This window comes from Folsomia candida, unplaced genomic scaffold (genome assembly GCF_002217175.1).
Source record: "Folsomia candida strain VU population unplaced genomic scaffold, ASM221717v1 Fcan01_Sc004, whole genome shotgun sequence".
NCBI lineage: Eukaryota > Metazoa > Arthropoda > Collembola > Entomobryomorpha > Isotomidae > Folsomia > Folsomia candida.
The window spans coordinates 10,735,431-10,758,587 of NW_019091196.1; the positions used below are offsets into that span (position 1 = coordinate 10,735,431).

At 38.3% G+C, this 23,157-nt stretch overlaps 1 protein-coding gene and 1 long non-coding RNA gene across 8 annotated transcripts in view; one reads left to right on the forward strand and one right to left on the reverse strand.

The window, feature by feature from the left end:
* The window catches only part of LOC110849201 (FMRFamide receptor), a 44,327-nt gene extending 24,465 nt beyond the window's left edge, over window positions 1–19,862 (reverse strand). For 3 of the 7 annotated variants that reach the window (XR_004834654.1, XR_004834656.1, XR_004834655.1), the window contains exon 1: window positions 19,220–19,862. The gene's annotated coding sequence lies outside the window, so the exon portion shown is untranslated. The remainder of the gene's footprint in view (window positions 1–19,219) is intronic. The other 4 variants (XM_022096578.2, XM_035851055.1, XM_035851053.1 and 1 more) reach the window with 3 other exon arrangements.
* Window positions 19,581–20,533, forward strand: LOC118435286. Its single transcript, XR_004834657.1, has 3 exons — window positions 19,581–19,698; window positions 19,788–20,106; window positions 20,177–20,533. It is a non-coding gene; the product is annotated as an uncharacterized LOC118435286 (long non-coding RNA).
* Window positions 20,534–23,157: the final 2,624 nt, after the last annotated feature.

Below are 23,157 nucleotides of genomic sequence, written 5' to 3' on the forward strand. Positions count from 1 at the left end.
AGTGCAGAAAAATGCAACTCGAAACTATACTTTTCCGTATGATTGATGGCTTGGGAAATTGCAGTCTTTATCTGTAAATGAACGTAATATTCTACACAGCACGGGGCAAGAGGATACAAAAATAGTGCAAAATGTAAGTTGTAACAAGCACTTGAAGCAATTTCCGTTTATGGATTTCTAGCTGATTTTTATGAAAAGGATTGATTCCAAGAAATCAATAAGGAAGTGTGTGGCTACATGAATGAAAGTAGATTGAATTTTAATGCTCATTGAAGCTGGAACCTATTCAGGAAATATTTTGAGATTTTTTTCAGTCATAATACAACAATGCAAGTACTAAGCAGCAAGTATAAGTCAAACAGTAAACGACGGGCTCCACGGTCTGCAAAGCACGGATATGTGGAAATGTCGTTTTAATGCACTGCTGTGCTAGTGCATGCTCAATTTAACTCTAGAATATAATACTAAAGAAAAAAGAAAACCTGGGTGTGCAGCCTTCATTTAGCCCGAGCCAGGGATAGAGTCCGCTTCCAAATTTTTGTCCGAATTGATCCCCCGTGGTGCGGATGGTCGAATGTTAGCTACAAAATTTGCATTTCTTGTCATCAAATTTTTGAAGAAGCCGTTAAGTAGCTCCGTCCCGAATTTCAGTTTTTAGGACAATTTCTGAAAACTTGTGTGGGTCACCCACTATGTAAATTTTTCCAATTTCACCTCAGAAATTTTCATTACAAGCCACTTGCAATTTTCGTGCCAAATTTCAACTTTCTTATACTATTTTGAAATTTTTGTGCATAATACCCCCCTTAACTAAACTTCTAACTTTCTCTAACATGCATGTGTGCAAAGTTTGAACCCAATCGGTTAAGCCGTTTTGGCTCTATCCTGTCTCGAACAGAAAGACAGACACACACGACGATTACATCAGCCCTGACTCGTGCTAAAAACACATCCAATTTGTTTCGAACCTTGGGGAACGTTAGACAGACAAGTCTTAGCACTTTCCTAATTTGCCAAACCAATCAATTCTGCATTGCTAAAATATACTGCAAAATGGTTCAAACTTTAACTCTCAAAATTGACCTACACCATCAATAAGAATTGATATAAGAATTGATGCCCAACCCCAGAACGTGACTAGGTTCTTTATGTGCAAGTTCTATTTTGGAGAAAAATCCAAATTTCTTACACAATCCATTTAAGTCTCTCTTTTCACCCGAATCGTTCAAGCAAGATGTATGAGTGGACAAGGAGCCGAACTGTTCCATCGATATTGCAGGATTTCAAGCGGAAGAGGATGTGAAAGCAACACGATCACATTAACATCAAGTGCACTTGGTTGAAACTGAGTGACAGTGGCGAAATTCAAAGAGACTTTGCGTCACTTTCTCTCTCCTGCTGCAAAACATTTTTATATTTTTACAACATCTGAAGAGTCACGAAATAGGAAAATTTTTAAAGTTAAGTTTCACCTTGGTGTTTTGGCAGAGCAAAAAAACCTCACCGAGCAAAAAAAATCTGCAGCAACCAACCAGTTGATCTTTGTTTCTATTTTATCTCCCTCGGGCAACGATGCTTTTCCACTTTCACTGCATACTTCATGCGCTTCTCTGCCTTTCTTTACGTCCAGCCAGCCACGCCTGAATGTTTTATTGGAATGGTTTCCTTCTGCTCTGGACAGTAGCGGGTTACAAGGTGAAATTTGTGGTGGTCACAAAAACCTTTCCACATCCATAACATGGCACGCGGTGACCGTGAGACACATTACAGCCACAAGGTGACATGGATAGATGCGTACCAACCTGGGTAGTCGGCTTAATAGACTTTTTACACATATTTTCCTCCACCTTTGAAGTCTCTCGGGGTTAAAATCGGGGCAATGGAGAAAATTCACTCAATTCAAAGAAACATGAGACGACGACTCCTCGTCCAATCTTTCGAGTCAAAATGTGGTAACGTGCAGATAGCATGGAGCAACTTTGCCTGCTTTTATGTATTACTAGCGTATAGCCCGGCCAAGGCCGGGTTCTAGAGTTCCAGTGGGGGGTGAAAGCGAAAAATCCGTCATGCTATACTTTAAATAATTCCCAGTGGAGACTTCGTCGTACTACATACATACATCAGAGTGAGGGTTTGCCCCAGTCATACTGCATTTTAATTAACCTGGTCACAGTACAATTTGATTTCCCCCTGTGGGAGTAGTTGAATAGCTAATTACTTAAATTCCCGTCGTGTGGGAGTAACTGCTTAGCTAACTATTTATATTCCCGCGCTTCACGCTCCCGTTCAGTTCCATAAACCCCAACTTCTATAATTAACGTCAAACTATTGACGGATTCTGATTCAGCGTCAAAAATACATTCGAATTGATATGCCACTCGCTGTGGGTGGAGTTTCTCAAACTAAAATAATTAATTAATAGTGTTTATCACGATCACTTATCATGATAACCACTATTGATGAGTAATGATGGTTGGTTGATCAGTTGATGTATGTATGGGGTAGCAGTTCATGCATTCATGCATGCAGTGTTTGCTCCGTTTCCTTCTTTGTCTCCTCTACGGGGCGACTTGCATTGACTTACGGACCGACCCAGAACTTAACACTGTCATTTTATGGTAGTGATTGTTACGCGGTGGTACAAGTTGCAAAAGAACTGTCATCTTATTTTCAATTCCAACTCTACTTCTTCAGCCTCTTCGAGTGACAAAGAGAGGAAGCGGATGTGAGAGTGTCATTTTTAAAAATCAGCGTCCCTCGCACCGCAGCTTCCTTTCGCGTATTTGTACCATTTCGAGAGAAAAAATCTGCTAGCTTTCGTAACTTTTTGCAATATGGTGCGATGGATTGTTACGTTTTTCTTGCTCTTTGAGTATCAACTTTTCAACAAGTAATGAAAGTGTAGACAGTTTACTTGACATTGAATGAAGTATTTTTCTCGTCTTATCGATGGTGGTGGTGAAAAAATAGCCTTTCAGTGGAACGACGCCTTTTGAAGCTCATTGGGATTGATAAGACGATGAAACTACTGACATTGTGTGGAACAAGTCTATAATTAATTTCCTGTCAATCGAGAACACAGAAAGAGTGGGCAATTCGGCACTGGTCGAATGAAAGGGTTTAATATTGAGAAAAATGGGAATCTTGGATTGGAAGGGAATGGCTACCCCAATATTTCATTAGGCACGTAGGATATAAAGATTCGCATTTCCAGGAATACTGTAATATGAAATAAATTGAGATGTTGGTATGATCCAAATAGAAACATACTCTTTACTACGTATTGCTAAAATAAATGAAAACTCATGGTCATCCGTTTTTTAATCTTTAACTTGTCATCAGTTCTTGTTGAGTCAGTTTATTTGTCAGTTTATTTTTAGTAGCAATCCAGATTATTACAGAATAGACAAAATTATGTAAATTCTCTGACAAGTAATGATCGACGGATTGAAGGAAGGCGCCTCTGGGTTCCAGTAAACAATTTTTGCAAATTGAGGAATCCATTTTGTTCACAATTTCAATTTATCTCTCCCAGTGAAAGTAAGTAAAGTATTGCGTAATACATGACCCCCAAGCCTCCATATACAACTCTTGTCATCCGACACGCTATCAGCCACTTCCTGAAAATTAATACTGTTCTTTCACCCTCTAACGAATTGCCGAGATAAAAGATAAACCTGCCAGATATCAAGTTAAATATTTTGACCGAGAAAGTTGCACACAGTTTTGAGGACCGCAAATGAACGGTGACATTCAGCTACTTTCCCTGCCCGACGAGGACGACTGACACATAATATCGCTCCTGGCCGTACCAGTTACATCAATATTCTCCCGAATCAAGCAACTTTCACCTGCATACATTAGCATCAAAGACCGCAGGGAGAAATTGAAATGAAGCAGAAATCCCTCCTTGCAGGAATCACAAGCAGCAGGAATGATGAACTGCCAATCATGACCAATCATAATATCCATCCATTTCGTAACCCGTTTTCCCCACGACGTTTGGGAGAAATGAATAGAAAAATACATCAAATATATAACAATACCTCCTCGTTGGGGAGAAAAGGAGTGAGATTAGGTCTTCCTGCGGATAAATGTGGGATCAAAGGAGATGCAGAGAAATATAAACCAAAGGCGGAACGGAAATATCATGACAAACTCACACAAACAAACCTTTTGTCGACCCTGATATATTTTCTCCCGAGGTGTTGGACGGGTCGGGTATTATTATTGCAAATTGTCATTTTCACTCCAATGTTCGATCTGTCGCCAAGATTTATTTGTGTGTGTGTGTGGTGTCGTACTTACATTTGTCGTGTCATTGTCACTTATCTACTCCCGATAACCTGACGTTGGAGGGAAAAATAGTACGAATTTTCTTTCGCGAAATATTGAAAATAATGGGAATTACTTAGAACTACTATTTTGGCATTATTGGTGTATGATGGTTTTTGTGACATGTCATGCTAGCGACTCTGCTGATATCATGCAGTGATGAAAATGGGGTTGGTGAAAGCAGGGAAGAATTTGACTTCTGCCTCAAAATCCGTACGTATTACGCTCGTAGAGGAATTTCTTTCCCGTGTGGTGGTGGTGGTGTCACGTACATATTTCGACTCCCATTGTTTATTCCATGTTAAGGATGGAGCCCTTCTAGCAAATTGAAATTCCGCTGAACGCCAACGTCGTCGTCGTCGTCGTAAAAGTTCTCCACATCATGACACAGTCGACATCATATCGCTGTTTCAATCTCATTAAGTTTGACAAGCTTTATTAACTTGACTGATATATGTCGTCAACGAGCAAAGTGCAGGAGTTGACGAAAAGATTGATTTTCGTCACGATCAGATTATATGTACGAGATACATAAATTCGATTTTGATCCTCATTTGATATCAAGTCAACGATGTAGTAGGTACTTGAATAATTTCATAAATTATGGCCATGTTCAAACCTTTTGTTCCATCCACTAAACGAGATCTTCAAGTAATAAAACTTGTAATTCCACTACAAACGAGCATCTTGCAAAACGCTGAAAAACCAAGCCGTCCGCATGATAAATATGTAAGACTGGCAACTGGGAATTAAAACTTTGCCTCAGCTTGCTTGAATTTCAGGGCGACGACACTTTCTCATAAACATGAAGGATGAGGATTCTCCTTTTGTGCTCTTAAACAATTAATGTAATTAGTTTCATCGTCCAACCACTGCCGCCGCCTCCTCGTTCATTTTCAAAATAGGCAGCAAACCAACTTTCTCCTTTTATGTTGCCTCTTTGATCTCTGATTTTGGACGGTATGGTGAAACAAACAACTATCATTTCGCAGTTGCATACATAGCAAACTTATTTCACTTAAATTTATATAATACAGAAAACTACCTGCAAGAGTGCAAAAAGCAATAAAATATATTTAAACTGTGCCATAAAAGGGGAAACTTGTTTAATTTCGGGAAATCACCTCGACATAACTTTTACACCAATTATTTTGAGATTCACATCAAAAAACATTCAACGACAATAACTCGAGGCTCGAAATGTACGTCATTGATGATGATAACAATAAAAAACCTCTCAACTCACGTTTCCCTATACGTTTTCAGATCTATTATTATTACTTATTTGTTCAAGATTGAACCATATGGATCAAGGATTTCTGCAATCTGTCCCAAATCTAAAAGACCAGTGAAGCAGAAAGTGATTGCCATGTTTGATAATGAGAAGACAGGTCATAGAACAAAGAGGAGAATGACTTTGTACGGAGGACAAAGTACAATAAGTTGATTAGAAAGTGTCAAGATTGTTCACATGTCTCATCTCGGGAGAAAGCACGTCCGATCCTATGGGACTTTCTAGCACCATAAGATGCATGTCATGTCATGATACTTTATACGTCGTACTAAAGAAAGACCTCCATTTTTTTGCAGTACGGTACAACATTATCAAGAGAAAATCCCTAACTTCTCCTCCATACTTTCACCAAACTTGTTACCGGTTTTTCATCGCCGCCGACAGAAAAGAAAGTACATGAATGTCGATACAGGAAGATAAAATGTGCCTGCATCCTCACGTGCCTATCTTTCTTTCTCGGATAATAAAAGGTTCACTATCGTCAATTTGGTTGGTGAATCAAGTTCATTGGATTTTTCCCTAGTTTTTCTTTATATCTAATTTCTTTCCTTCTACATTTCGTTACCCACTTCCCGAGCCTTTTTTATTATTGAATTTATGTACTGGGATGCTATGTGGGAATCTCTATTTCTTTCAGTTTGGCCAGGTTTCTCTGCTGCAATTCATTTGCACAAAAAAAGAGATGAAGCAAGATTTCACTTATTTACTGATACTTCTACGGAGAAAAGATTTACTGTCGTTTTTTTATATCTTTTCGAAGACCTTGGGTTGCAAATAATGTGATAAGTTGAGACAAAAGGAGGTAAAAACTCGGAACGTCGTCTTGAGAATGTGATCGTGAATTTCGTGTCGCCTGACCGTGTCGGTGACTGAAAGGCAATCAAGGGCACGGCTCAATAGTGCAAATCAAATCGTCTCCTGTATAATAACGTTCTGACGTCAAAGTTTGTCTCTAACTTTGCGTGCGTGAAGCATTATCAAGGTGATTACTACAAGTTGGAGTCATAAACAGAGAAAATTATTACAGAGCATGGTCAACTGTTTGCTTTCACCTTACAGAGAAAGAAAATTTATGTTGCCAAAAATAAACTGATCGGGAAAAGAGATCCATATCAAGTAGGTAATAAAGCCGTCTGACAGTTCTTCTGGCGGCGACATTCGACCTACGTCTGATCCCTAAAAACTTAGCATACCCTGACCCTGCCCAATATGATGGTTCGTGCTCGTGACTAACAAGCAATAATAGAAATTATTATCATCCTTCTGGAGAGGAACTTGCATAATAATCATAATCATCAACAGAAGCCATAGGCAGTGAACCAGCGCGATAACATGCATCACCCCATTAGACAGGCTTTCCCTTGACAATCAGAACGTTCTAAATTCTCTCGTGCTTCTCCTAACTGCTAATTTGTTCCACTCCTCCTGAGGTTGAGTGATGATGATGTCGTCATCATCATCACATAATCGCTTCATCCACTTCTTCTTCTTTTCCTAAGGTGACTTTCTCCCCGAGAAATCAGCACCAGCATAAAATTGATGAGAGTAACGAAGCAGCACGGTTCGTCGAAATGGGAAACACTTGAGTTTGAATGATACTCACCAATTGCGGAATGAAGGTGCTATATAAGCACTCGTATTATTAGGACGGCTTCGTGAATGCTCAACGAATGCCAATAAAGCCGGACTGGAATAGTTGCACCGTTTGTTCCATGATATCGTTCAAGTGGGGGCTGCTTTGAAGTGAAAGGAAGGATATTGTCGCTTACGAAACAGCAATTTAACAATTGCTTTGTCAAGAGGGAAGTTTCCTACTATCGCATCAATCATTTTCGCAAACTTGGCTTTAAATATGCTACAAGATGGCAATAATGAACAATTAATTGTTTTGAATTGACCTTAACTCAAAGAACCTGCACAAAAATGATAGCTTCGAGTTTTAGGCAACTTCAATAAACGGAGTTAATCTTCTTTCTTCAAGATGAGTGAACAAAAGTAGACGATGTTACAAACTTTTAGGGAGCAAAGGGTACCAATCCGCCAAAAGAAGAGGAGGAAGAAGAGAAAGTTTGACCAACTGATGATTGCAAGACTTTTGGGTGGTGTTGAAGTGTGAGAATCAACAGCCTCTCTCTCCCATCCTAAGCAAACCACTACTAGCACCTCGAGTTTGTTAGGCGTAGTGTCAGACAGAGAAATTCAATTAACTCTCAACAACATGTTAAGCGAAATCGTGTGGCTTACTTTACTTTTCTTGTTTTTATTTTTCTTTTGAAATTAACTTAAAACTAGTGGAGATATGTAATGGGTGGAAAAAGTCACATTTATTTTAGTGAAATTCTTACCCACCCGCCTCCTTCAGAAAAATTGGCTTTATTGGAGAATTTTTTTCCCAGGCTGGAAACAATTTTATCCGTGACTCGAAACCTTGATCGGAATTGGAGTATAACTGATCTTTTAATTGAAATTGTATAAGCTTGAAATTTTTCCTTACGAATGAAGGGACAAATACTTACTCGCCAGATTGCAGAACTAGAAAGTTTTCATTTCACTCCAACAAATTTTATCTTATTGCCTTCAAAGCAGGTGAAGTAGCAAAATCGGCCTCATAATCCTGACACTTTTTGAGCGATTGTCGCCTCTTTCTATGAAGAAATAAGGCTTTCGCGTCATCATCCATTCTCCTCGTAATGGAAGCACTGATATCCAAAGGAGGGAATGAAAATAGAAAAATCAGGAGAAGAAGGATGTTGCCATTTAATCCGCCAATTTTCACCCATTTCAAATTTTGAAATGGCAGCCTTGTCAGAGAAAGAGGAATGGAAATTGCTCCCTCTGCCCTCCAACTTTTCGTAATGGTGGAGCTGAGTATTAAGAGTTAGTTTTTAATACTTCAAAGACGGAAACAAATTTCTCATTCTTATCCATACAGACTTTCCCTCCTCTTATTGTGCATAAAAGTGAAGTGAAATACTTGCCACTACTTTACCGAGGAGTGGAGGAGATAGCAGTGAAATCTTTATGAATTGAAGCTTAACCTGCATTCTGCACATCCTCCTTTCACTATTCGTCTTTTTTTTATATCTCTCACTCACTCACTCACCGTTTTCTGTGTGAAAACTGAACGGCAAAAGTTTTCCAGCCTTTTACACACCATAAAAATAAAAGGCTGGAGGAATGCTTTTGTCTGGTGCATCCCGAGCAATATTTAACGGGTTAACTTTCCGGTTTACTGGTAAAGCTAGGACCGTGTTTGAATAATAGGATGATTGAACAAAGAGAAACTGAAGACAAGTTCCTTAAAATTTTGGCAGAACAATGCGAAACTTCATTAAACACGTGCAAAGTTTTTTAAACCTGATTCTACATTTATGTACTGTTTTCCAGAAACTATTTACATACACAACTACATATTTTACGAGCATCCCGGGGTCAAAGAAACGCCTTGCCCACCAAACATGACACAGTAAACTTTACTTATGCAAATTAGATTCATGAATGCATTGCGTTGGCGTAAGACACGCCTGGGGAAAGAAGGAAGAAAGCCAACCTGTAATTTATTGTCAACTATTTTAATGGAGGAGTATCTAAGGACTCGTTTACCGTAATTATAAAACTTGATGATTGATTGATTGTGGCGGTCGTGGTGGTTAATCCACTCAACTGGTTTTACCAATGTTGTTCTGACCACGCCACTTGACATGAACATTTTCAATCAATCTGAGAAACTTAGTCATTACGGGGAGAATTCCAACAATAGTGCACTCTCGCAGTGTGTTTAGTTGGATTAAAGTTACTGCGTACATTAGTCTGCAACTTATTTCTGCAAATTCAGCCCAAACTTAGGAACAGTCTCATAGTTTCACTTCTAATTTTCTTCCGATCAGGATAGCTTATGTGGGTTTGGTTAAGTAAATAATTCATTCTGTAATCCTGTCTACGATTCTTCAAAGGAAATGTCACGTGTACCACGGGACAACCAGGATTTTGGTTGATGTCACCTTTCACGTCCGCAAAAGTAATCAGCTTTTTTTGACATGTCTCCTTCCTCCAATAACAACACGACCCCATCAAATACTCTTTTTTTTACATAAAAACCAAAGTTCGTACACACGTTACGTTTACATTTCTTGTCGTCATTCATTACTGCGTAGTTGTGTTTATTCTAAAGGAAATATTTAGAAGGGCATGAAACGTAAGAGGTGAATGAATATTTTCTCGGATTCCAATTCCATTTTTAATTCACTTACGCCTCCCTTCATCATCATCGTCGTCGTCCTCATTCATTCCTTCGTCAACCAGACGAGAAAAAAAGCGGAAAAACGTAAAGTGCTCAGGGGAGCGAATTTAATGATATGTAATACGTATGCTAATTGGATTCAATTGGATGATTGCAGAACGAGAGAGAGCTCTAAGAGCCTGTCCAACTCCAATTTGTAAAGTAATAAGGGAAAGGAATTCATTAAATTTCTGCAGGCGAATAATTACCATTTCGCCAAATGAGCAATGTCGTCGTCGCCGTCCCGTCGTCGTTTTCTCAACATTTTAAGACCCGTCTACATATTTATGCATGATGTGCGACGGAGACCGTAACGAGGTTAGCGAACGGGACGAAGTGAAGTAGTCGTAATAATAATATATTTCTTTGAAAGTGGAGAAGAAAGCACATATTATGGTGCCCACTCACAAGTAAGTTATTTCTGGGTGGAATTGCATATGCAGAAATATAAGTGTACCATAAATGTGGAATGAGGTGTGGTAAACCGATCTTGTGAAGAAAATCCTCCCCATATGCGTCTCAACCATGGCATTTTAGGAAGCCTTTGAGATTCTTACTCCTCTGCTCATTCAACCTCGAGAACAAAGATAAGGATGAGAAATATCTGCACTCGATTATAATGAATATTTTCATTCTCTCTTCTCTCAAAAGTTTTACTTGGGAACGTTAAAACGCTTCAATATTAATAGAACCGTCCGTGGTGGTCGGTGCAGTGTCCGCTAAATTAAACATCAACTAATGGTTCCCTCTTACGAAACAGGACATCATCTTACAACCCCCAATTGTCATTTTCATCAAGGCACGGGTTTAGAAACGGACCCATTGAAAAGTCTCAGAGAGAGCTCAATTTATAGCCAACTTTATCCCGAAACCATGACCTGAGCGCTCCGCTTTTGAGAAATCCCACCAGTGCAAAGGGTGCAATTCAACCGATTTGGAAAGCTATAAAAGTGTCATACCCTGGAGAGGAAGATGAGATTGCAGCAGAACAACACAACACTTGGATAAAGATTAAAATTGATAAGGATTGCTTTCACTACGACGACGCACGCCATGGGAGGATCGCATTTGTAACGCGCAACAAGCAGGGAGAGATGTATACTTTGTTTGCTGATATTAGGGCAAATATTCTATATAGAGACACACCTATCCAGCACCTGTCCTTGCCATGCCCGACTACGAACTATGTGAGAGATTTGTAAAGAATTCACAAGGTTGAGACGTGTGGTGCAAGTAAGCACTTGAAAGTAATGCCCACACGAGAGTGAAAGTGCGAGTTACTTTTTGCTACTAGAGGAACATTTTGACCGTAAAGAAAAAAATGTCCAAGCTTAATTTCTGACTGGGGCACTGTTCGAAATTTGATGATTCACATTGTGAGAACTTTATCCTTTTTTGATGAAAACGAGACAAATGCGTAGCCAAGTTTCGCCCAACTACATCTGCATTACCTACGCGTTGAAGTGCATTAAATTCCGCTGGGGTCAATGCAAGGACCACACCCTTCCATAAACTAGATAGCTGGATACCCCTTAAAGTAATTTTACGATGATATACATAGACTGTAATTTGCAAGCCTAAGCAGATGAAAAAACTTGTATCAGTAACGTCTATATAAGTTAAAGTGGATAACACATTTTACTATGTACTTTTGTCTGCAGTGCTGCCATTACAGCTCCGTTTTTGACCCTCGGGTGGAGATAACAACACATACTCCTGACTTCTTTACGAGTATTAAAATTTCCACCCAAACCAAACCGGACATGCCAAGCAGTAAATCCGAGGCTTACAATGGCACAGTTATTTTTTTGTGAAAAGGGTGCGAGAAAAAAAGGGTCTTGTAGAAAAATTTCAATTGCAAACGCATCCTTATCACCGACAAGGCTACTAATGGGCGCTGTTAGGGGTCGGACAGCTTGAATTATTGCATGTGGCATGGTCTTATATCTGTTTGTACATATATACACAGACATTTCTGCATTCCTTATTGCTTCATTCTCTTGAAAAACCACCAACCAATGGTATCCTGCTTTCTCTCTGTGTTGTGAATTTAACACATTTTTCTACATTCTTAAGCGTTTCATCTGACCTGACTGACATGGAGGATGCATTTGTACTGACTCTGATACATAGTTCTCTAACCAAATATATACTGCATGAGGTTATAAACCACTACCAACCAACCACCGCACATTTGTAGCATTGCATTCTCCTCAAAGCTCTAAGACTATATACTTTCACTTTCGCAAAGTTTGACATGTGTTACCTCCAACAAACCGGGTTTCGAGAAGACTTTTTTCTTGTGCGTCACTCACTTCATTGCATCATCATAATTTGTATGGATTTTATTTATACAAGCAAGATTAATAAAAAATGTATGAAAGTTGAGTCACTTTTCCAAATTCAAGACGTGCTTTTTTTAATGTTTTCCTTGTCCTGAATAAGTCTAGTTTTTTCCTCTAGTCCACCCTGCTGATTGTGACATTTCGGGCTAAAAATAAATACACTTTGTCACTTTTTTGGCCCGTGTTGCAATCCCATTCCATCAATATACACATATATTTACATATGGGCTTGTCCTCCGTTGTCACTAATAGTAAGTGCCGCTTGATGGTCATGTAGTGCATAATAATATGACGAGAAAAATCACATTCTTAGAAAAATGACATGAATTTATTGTGTGAAATGGGACAACACAAAGAGAAACAGTTGGTGCCCAGCTGTCCCCCGTGGCTGTGGTTTTTCGTCCTCGTAGTCGAACAGACAGACAGACACGACAAACCTGCCCAAGTTTGGAACTTGTCCAAAAGGATCACGAGAAAGAAAGTCTTCCTAAAGTGGTCTCCCCTTGTTTATTGTTTATACCAAAGCTTGACTTTTTACACCAACTTACTTACTTCCTAAATATGAACAAAGTACGCGTTTGTAGCAGTTGGATGACAATGCTTACAGAATATTTTAGCTCTCAAACTGAAAATGAGCACCACGCTGCAATAATTGTAGCAACAATCATCACGCTTGATTATCATAAATGCGACATTACGACCATCTGGCACTCTTTTTCTACATCTTTTTTGCACAACTTTTCCCTACTCTTGGGTCATTATTTGGTCTTAAAAAGTAATGTAGACTAATTGTAAGTTGGGAATTTACAGTAATTGAAAAAGTTATTCGCTATTCGGCGGTGGTGGTGGTGGCAGTATTACGACAGTCTTTTATTGTTACGTAAAAATCCAAATAGAGAGATCACCTCGCCACACTAAAAATCTTTCAAGAAATGAGTGACAACATGACGGTTCGGTCTACCTCACTTCTCACTCGCTGTTCATTGGCGATGATGGAAATGAGGTCGTCTGGATTAGTTTCTAAATTGTGAAAAGTTTTCAACGGAAAGAATTAAGTGAGGATTGAGAAGATTGAAACAATGATGGCCTTGTCATCCCGAATGTTCTAGGTTGATTTTGTAAGAAGACCTTCGTAAGTACATTGTATGTAATACGGTCGACAACCAAGCTTAAAGAAAGTGGATCATCTTTAACTCGCTCGCTGAAAGAAAGTGCAAATCAAGTATTCCTTGTCGTCTCTCTGTTTCATGATCGGATGAGTGAATTGCGACTCGAGTTGCTCGACTGCGTAAAATAATGATCAAATTGATTACTTTCACATCGGTTGATCGTGTGGGTGAACTAATTGCAAGAAATGTCAAGAACTACAGATATAACCATGTATAAGGAATAAATATCTCGAAGGAGAAGGAAATGACGTAATTAAACTCGTACATATAGATATAAATACGTGCATAAAATGGCCGTGGGCATGGCTCAGATATACATATATCTCTTAAAACACGGTTATTAAATCCAGCCCTAGTAAAACATCCAATTAAGGATGCGACTACATAGTACATGTGGGTTGCTAATGATGAGAACGGAACGTGAACATTAAAACGTAAGAATTTCTGGACGCATAGATATCGTCAGCCATAAAACAAAATGCGTTCTTTCACAATTCCACGAAATGGACATTATCAAGGAATTTGGCCAGTGAAAGCAATTAATTTCAATTCATGATGCGATGCACTTTTACGAGTGGTCGCAATTACTCTAAACAGTTTCTGGCCCATATCGTATATGATGTAACATTTTGCAGCGATCGTTTAACTGCAGCATATTTATGAGTGCAGCAAATTACTTTGTGCTAATAGCAGTGAGTGAGCATCAAAATTCGGAAGGAAGCCACAGACAAATTAAAACGGATTGTCCAATCCCATTATCTATCCTCCTTCGTGGAATGAGAGGGATAGTTGGAAGACCATGAAAATATCAGATAAGCGAATCGCAGGAATTATTTATGCGATTTCCTGCTCCTATGTGAATGCACAACCAAAAATTATTTTCTTCAAATGAGTTCAATCACGGAGTAATTTAAACGTGATTCAAATTGCAATGCGGAAAATATGAGACGTCCGTTGGGTATTTGCATGAACTTAATTATTTCGAGATCGAACATGCTGGGAAATGAGATAGCGTGCAAGAAGTCTGCAAGCATTAGTACATTTGAACTTATCGCAATGCACTTATCAGAGGGATGAGAAACCATCATCTAACCGGAGGATAAGGTTCCGGCATTCCGATTGCATCTTCTTCTTCGCCTTCGTCATAATCAATCTGCCAATAATTCTTCTTTAAAGTACACCGTGATTTCGCTTTCTTCAGACAAGACTTTAATAGCTGGGTGGCTTGGCTCGTATAGAAATGCTACTCCTTTATTCCCAGGAAAATAAAGAATTAAGCATGAGTGAATTATATCGGGATGATTTGGCAAGACAACAATCCTTTCAATACTGCGGCTTTGGCACTTTTGCAAACCACGACCCTCTCCAAAGTGTCTCGGCCACCACGAAAAGCTAATGGAATTCAACTGGAAAGCCATAGACAAGAGAAAAGAATGATGAAAGTCGTAAAATTCGCTTAACCCTTGATAAAGTAAGGCAGGCGTAGTGGCTGTTGGTACTAAAATTGGAAAAACTTATACCTCCGTCTTCCCTACTAAATGATGATACCGATGCGATAGTGAACGATATGACCACGACCATCACAACCACCGCTCTTAGTTCTAGGAAATGTCGAACCGGGTGAATTTTTAACGAGGAGGTCGTAAGAATAAGGAAACGACGACTTTTATTAAAAACTATGACATACTGACTGCCAAAGTTGTTTACTCAGGCAGACCTCTTCCTACCTGGAAATCTAGAGAACAAGAGAGCGATTGTAAAATTTTATCACACGTTGATTAAGGTTTAACTACTTTCATTCTCCACCATCATAAAAACGGAATTGACTTTTATACAATCTCAAAATAATTTAGGTTCCCGAATGTTTTTTTTTAATATCGTGACTTTCGTTGAAACGTCAATTTCGAAACTCGAAAAGTTGGAAAAAGTTGTTGAAAACATTTTGTAGTTTTATTACTTTTTCGTAAATAAAACTTTCACAAAAGGAAGTCATTTCGTGACTGATGGAAAAATCATATAACCAAAAAGTATCTTTTGTTATGTGACCGATCAAGACGACTCGACTCGAGAATGATATCGTGACAAAGGTTGTTGATGTGAAGGTGAACTAAAAAAATTCGACGCGTGGTCTATCACCCAAATCAATTAGTCTCATTCTTGTCATATTTTGTAGCAAAATATCAAAGCTTTTATCTCTGCACACTTCAATTATTCACAATTTTCACGGAAAAGCCCACCAAGACATAAAAATCGTTTCAAACCGCAATTCATAACGTGGTATATGCTTATGTGACTGTCAATGAAAGGTGTATCGTGTCACTGTTCAATACATAATTGAAAACACACGCAATAGAATCCAGGATATTTACTTTCGAAATGTTCGTTTGTAAGTTTGCCAATTAAGGGGGTCATGCTGGACTGGACCTTTGAACGCACTGCTTATCAGTTTGGTTGAAATATCTGTCAATCTGATAATTACTGTGTGATGGATCGTAATTATTAAAATCTTTGATCATCATTCATACCAGTCTTGCTTGCCAAAATTTCCAGAAAACAGGTTGAAATGCAAGGTCTGCATACCACTAGGTATGAAGGACATATAGGGTACTGAGCAAATAAAAGTGACTGACTGAGTATAATTGGACCCCGTTATCCGGAACTCGTACAAATTCGTACGTATAATGTATTTATGTATCTACGCAGTAACCACACCAAATATTTACTACACATTATATACCTGAACTCGTTGACGACATTTTATTTGATGACAAATTCCAGGAAATTTTACCTCACCAAAAGCGCCCACGAGTTCAGTATGTAAACCAATTAATTCTAAAATGAAATTCAATTCCTTCACTATTTACCTTCCAAATTGAAATGTAAGTGCAAACAATTATTTTCAGTTTTGAGCAATGAAATTCGAATTAGTCCATCATCCAACCAACTCAAATTATTGACCACAACCTGAAACGTTTCTCTGAATGTTTCAACAAGATTGATCTCCAACATGTACATCAATCCAACTGACTGATGGAGCGATCAACATTTCAAGCTAGCAAAAAACTACTACTGTACACGTTTGTTTGATAACAGGAGGAAAAAGGTTAGATTAAATTTTGATCCATAGAGTTGAGAGCACTCCACTTTCCTCCCCACGAAAAAATTCAAGGGTGCATACTCTGCTTGATTTGATCTTTACGACCTTGAACCCAAGTTTGTCATCTATATTCTGCACTACGTCGGACTATCTGTAGATGTAGCGAGTGAAAGTGGAATCTTGACCGATCAAAAAGATATTCTCGAAAAAATACACACTTGACAAAAATGCGGATGTGTTTTTTATTTTACTTCCGCCCGTGCCTGCCGATTTTATCGATTTTTTTCTCCACTAACATCGCCATTTCCAGAAAAAAAACATGTTATTCCTTTGAGCTAATTTGGGATCGCGTCGTAATCAATCTAAATCTTTGAAACGGTAATCTCAAAGCAATGTCAACCCACGCATCCAATGTGTACCAACTAACCAATAAGATTGCAAAAGTGGGTAGATGACTTTTTGCGACTTTGTGACGAAACCCAGTGTCAATTTCGCAGGTTCTGAAAGGTAGTTGTATTGCTTGGCCTAGCCAATTTCCTTTTTCAATGATTTCTCGGAATTGAGAAGCATTTCATTGCAAATCTTTGAGATATTTGATCTATTGGAGTCTGATCCCCTTCATATCCTTCCTGATTAAGTTGTTCTGTATGTGTGCTAGTCCTCCTCAACCACAATGTCACATAATAACCGAGTAAAATCCAATTATAAATGTAATCATATCACTTTTCCAACACAGGTAATATCAGGTTCAAATATAGTCGCCTAAACGAATGAATTCCATCCCCGGATCGAATTAATTCCACAAATCAAATAGGTTGTTAGATAAGGAATTAAATAAAATGACCTCGTACGTGGCGGCGTTCATATCATCTGATTAGGAATCCTGGCCATCCTGCCTCCGCATTCTTAAGAAACCAATCCTACCCAACTATTTCCTTCCCAATTTAATTTTCTCTTCCTTAATTCCTTTGCAAATGATTATGTAAGACATCATCATAATTTGACGTTAAATAAGTAAACCTATTCATTGCATAAGGTTGAGATTGAGACGAAAATGTCAGACAGTAATCTGGCAACCTTGATTTTAAACTTCCTTGATTTAACCCTCTTATGAACTGCACTATTCAAAAATTGGATCATCAAACGTAGCCACACAATCTTGCCAACTTCAAATTCAAAGTGAGAGAATAAAATATAATCTGCAAGGTTGCCAATCAAATTTAAAAGTTGGATGATTGCTGGAATTTGAAAAGGCGAATAACAAACTGTAATTGAAAGCGAGAATAACATTGGCAAAAGAAGAAGAAGAAGGAAGAAAAGAGAAAGTTTCCACACAAGTTTCAATTTCATTTGAGAAAAAGATTGTATGTAAAGAAAGAAAGACTTTTGCTGAGTGGCTTCCTCTTCCTCGAGTTTAATAAAGGGATGTCGAAATTGAAATATTCTCTGACTTTTTCCCTATTTGTGTGTGTGTGTGTACGTGTGTGTACGTGCGTTTGCTCAGCCAGGGTAAACTTTTTTGATCTTGAATTAGAATTAGTCAAGCGTCAAGCCAGGCCAAAGAAATCAAGCGATTTCGACAAAATTCGAATATTGTATGGCATAGAAGTGTTAAAAACTCGATCTGCCCATTATAAAGACACGTACCGTACCGGATTTCGTTACAATAATGTTCCCTTTATAGTTTGCAATCTGATGTTGCCAAAAGATTGATTGGAATGCGAATTGTTTGAAAACTAATGATTATTATGTCTTCCTATCTACAGCGATGAAGTGCATATCATAAATTCTCTCTCAGCGTCGTTACTCCAGTTTACTTACACACCAACCAACCACCATATTATAATAATTCAATAGCTCAGATGAAAATCGTGATCAATTAATCATCAGTGGAAAAGTGAAAGCTCTGGAACAAAAAAATCTGATATCGACGCATAATATATCATCATTCCTGCCGAGGAGATAGCTATGCAACCAACTTTCTCCTCCACAGCGTGCCGTTGATATCGAACATAGGGATAAGATAACTTCAAGATTTCCGATTAAATAAATTAGTTAATTAGATTTCTGCCCATTACTCAATGCTAACTTTTTGCCTGATATGGACCACCACTTGAAGCTTTTGCGTTGAACGCATGAGGAAGAAGACGACGAGAAGGAAGATGGATGCGAGTGATTAGATGATTACTTTTTTCTCATGCTGAAAGAGATTTTTTGTTCTAAAAAGTCGTCCTTTCCCAAGTAAATAGTGCAGGAGGAAGGAGATCACGATAGCTCAAGAATGGCACTGCGGATAAAAAACTTTATAAAAAATGCGTTGTCCACATAATAATTGCTTGTTATTTGCCTACCCTGATCCAATTACAGATTAGAATGGGACAAGTGAGACCATCTCGTTATGCAAGAGTGTTAGCTTTATGCAATCCGAAGACGACACACTGTTTGTATGACAGTCTTCGACTTTCTCTACAGTATTATTCTGGGGAAAGGCGTTAAATTACAAGCCTTTTTTACTCACGGACCAAGAAACACTTTTCGTTTTTGGGGTCATAATTGAGCCATAAGTAAATAGATACACATACTGAATCTCGCTATATTTTTCGAGAAAGTCTTCCTGTGTACGTAAAGGTTTAAGATACGTTTGGTAAGCTGCTTAACTGCTTAGACAGCCCAAGGTGGGATAAGAAATAAATGACTTACCAGAAGAGGCCTTTGGTTGGTTGTTGTCTCTCGTCTTGCAGAAATTACGACGCTGCCGAAGCCTCCGTGCTGACAAGTTCTTGGAAAGGTTTAAATTCTCCGAATCAAATCGAGTCATTAACACATTTAGAGTTAATTAAGTCGTCTAGTTTCTCTTGCTCCTCTGGGCCATATGATAATGATGGTTATGACGACGGATGCGGGCGTATGTGGCTCGGAATAATAATAGTCTACCTTACGTATGTACCTGACAGACTTAATTTCACATTGACAACAACTAGTCCAATTTGGCAAAGTTTTTGTAGAACAGAACACACAGCAGACAGTAATAATAATTAACGATGTGGTTTCATTTATGCGAAAACAAACAATATTATCAAATTATCCTCTGGAGAGATTATCACAACGAGAAGTGTCAACCCGTGTCGTCGTCGTACTTAACTAACAGTTGGGGAAGTTGAGATGGGCGATTAAATTGGGTAAAGAACAACTACTAATTTATTTTTTTTCCAAACTTTTTCCCAGCGGTGTAAACCTTGCCTAAAAATTTGTACCTCTTTGTGTAAAGTGCGTGGATGAAAATTGCAATGAAAATTTCCACAAGTATTTAGAAGAGAAAAGTTGATGCAGACCGGACTCGGGCCACAAGCCAACTGAGCTGAAGAGAATTTCTCTGTAAAATCTCGGGTGGATATGCGGGCAGAGAGAACACAGAACGCACTTTCCCCACTAAAACTCTGCCCAACTAACAACTAACTTGGGAGTGACTGGTGGATATCCATCCACCCTTCTCAACTGACCCAACTTTCTCTTTTCTTGTGAAGAACTTGTGGAGGAAGTTGAGATTGTTGTGAGTGAGTAACGAGTATGTGAGGGTTTCGTCGTTGGTAAGGTGAAAGTAAGTAATGCCAATCTCTAATGTTCTTTTATGTAAATGTTCTGTCCTTTTGTTTGCAGGATTTCTCCTTCAGCAAACTTGTGCACACACAATATGCGTATAATGATGTCCTGAAGGTGTACCTAATTATGATCAGATTTCGTTTCTTGGAAAACGTTCGTTGTTCAGTTCATTCGACTACTAATGTAAGATAACAAAGCCTGTCATACCGGATTTGTTCCGTGTTTCGTTATTTTATTATTATTACCAGTTTACAATTATCTATCTAGACAAGGAAGGTTTTACTTACGAAGGTTTTCATATCCTGTCGTAAAACTTTAATTTTTTTGTATGTCACTAATAAATAATTACGAGGAGAACGGCCAAATTGAGGACACTGGACAATCAACCAACTATAATTGTGGTGGAGAAAGTTGCTTTTATGAGCGTTGCATGACTTTTCGTGACATTCGATTTAGACGAATAGAGTCGTTCGGCTGACAAATTACCTTGTCACAATTGACAATTTGAATAGAAGTTGTGAACGAGAGGGAAAGGGTTCGAAATTACCGATATGAAATATTAACCTGGGAGAGAGAGAGCATGATATTAAAAGTATGCATTTAGCTTGTAAGTAATTATCATGAACGTCGTCGTTTACCTCGTTTGGGAAACAGAAAATTTTCCAATTTCTGTTTATTAGGCTAATTTGAAATAATTGCGGTCTTCGAAAAGCAGCTGCATCAGTACAAAAAAACCAACGAATCCATAATCCTAAATTTAAGTAGGAGGGATCGACCATAGGACAATTCAACTCTCCATCCATCCATTTTCTCCATACTTTCACATGATTGTTCATTGAAACGATTGAAATGAGAATTGCCTCTGCTAAATGTTTCAAACAGATATTGGCAGTTACCAACCACGAGTTAAGTGCATTGGAATGGAAACTCGACCTAGGCTTCCTCCCTTTAGAAAGTAGCATATCAACTCTCTGATACCAAAAACAAGTAACGTTTAACGTGCGTCATCGCATATACAAAGTTTCCGGTGAAGAAAGAACAAATATTTTTAAGATGAAATGACGGATTAAATATCAAGTTTAGACGTTGCATACATAGTTTAATCATCAAAAATGTAAACACAACACGAACAAAGGTGCATGAAAAACTTTAGTGCTGAGTTAACTACGATATGAATCAGTGCTACTTGCTGTCTATAAAATCCCACTCTTCAAAGTATCTCCTGGCATTTGATGAAGAAAGTTATGGTGTTCAATAATTCAACAAATTTCGCAACTTTTCCTCTTTAACGAGGACGAGACAGGTGAGCGATGTGTTGTAATCGGATCGAGAATAAAGTGGCCGACGAGAACGGAAATGATTGATGCTTCTCTCCAATCAAGGTCTGACCGCGGCGCGTCATCATCACAACTTTACTCCTCCTCACAAACTGCATTCGTTCGTCGGTGGACCTGACCACCTGCAACGGTACAGACATAAATACGCCCATCTTTTTTTACATCAAAGGAATTCTTTCTTTGTTGAGTTGGCTTACGTTTCCCAATCCCAAGTGTGTTGTTGTCAGTCAGTCTGTGTAAAATATACGTGGATTATGTACATACATACTTACATAACTGACTATTTGTATACGTATTTCCACTTGCACCAAGTTTTTCGAGTACAAAAAGTTGAAGCCATCCTTTAAAAAATCATCACAATGGGAACAACAAACCTCTACCTCCTACACTTTCCTCCACATTTGACAAGATGGAGAAGACTGTCAATTATTCGTATTACGCCATGCCACCATCATATTCTATCTACGACTAGATTCTAAATACTTGTTGGCCAGAGAGAAAGTTGGTCTTAATTATAAATGTTCATAAAGTCATGCTGTGTGGTTGCGGAGAAGAAAAAAAGAACTCTTCATCCATGTCAAATGCCAAGAGAATAAGAATTCAGCAATGTTCAAACTTTCTCCGAAATGATAAGGTCCAGAGAAAGTGTTATCGTCGTGTCTTCTTCATGTTCAAGGTTTACATAAGTAGAAAGTGGATAGACATAGATAAATCTACGTCTCGCTTAAATTGCACAATGACAATTTTTTACCTCTTTAATTTGCACTTGACATCGACTTTTCCCATCCTGGTAGTAAAATGAACCAGGAAAAATAAGAAATTAATGATGATGTGACTCCACTCAACTTTTGATGTCGATGATGAATAATGCTCTTTCGTTCTGTCATGATGACGCTGTGAACAAAAATAAATGCCAATTGGTCTTTCTGTCTAATATGGATTCTACCAAAGTAGTAAAAAGATTGCAAGTGAGAGAACGAACAAGACAAAAAACTGCAGCTTGCCACCTGACAGAAAAAAAACTGGATGCAGACAAATGACTTTTATAATAATAATAATAGAATAGAATCACTGACAAGGGACACTCACGACCTGTCGTTTGAGTCCAGGGTACCCACTATGTTTTTTAGAATCTACTGGGACCCAAGATGAAGGATTCATTCATATTTCCGTGTAAAACTCATATTTGGCGTCGTGCCGTGGCGCCAAATTCGCTGAATTTGAATGTTTTTATTTTTGAAGCCGCCATAACTTCTGAAATCCTGGACGGATTTTAAAAATTTTTGGCAAAAATCATGACAAGGAGTTCAACTTTCGTATTCCATGCAATTTTTCCCAAAATTATAGTTTTTAACTTTTCGCAAAATTTCGTAATTTTCTTACAAATGGAGGTTCGTCGAAAAAATGCTTAAAATATCTCAAAAATTAGAAATTTTTTATTTTTATTTTTTTCTCAAAAATGTCGACTTTTGTGATCATTTTAAGCATAAAATTTTGAAAATCCGACATAAACTGCAAAAGTTATGGGGGTTTGAAATTGGTCGAAAATGCAAATTTTTAAGTTTGGCGCCACGCCTTGGCGCCAAATATGAGTTTTACACGGAAATATGAATGAATCCTTCATCTGGGGTCCTAGTAGATTCTAAAAAACATAGTGGGTACCCTGGACTCAAACGACAGGTCGTGAGTGTCCCTTGTGAG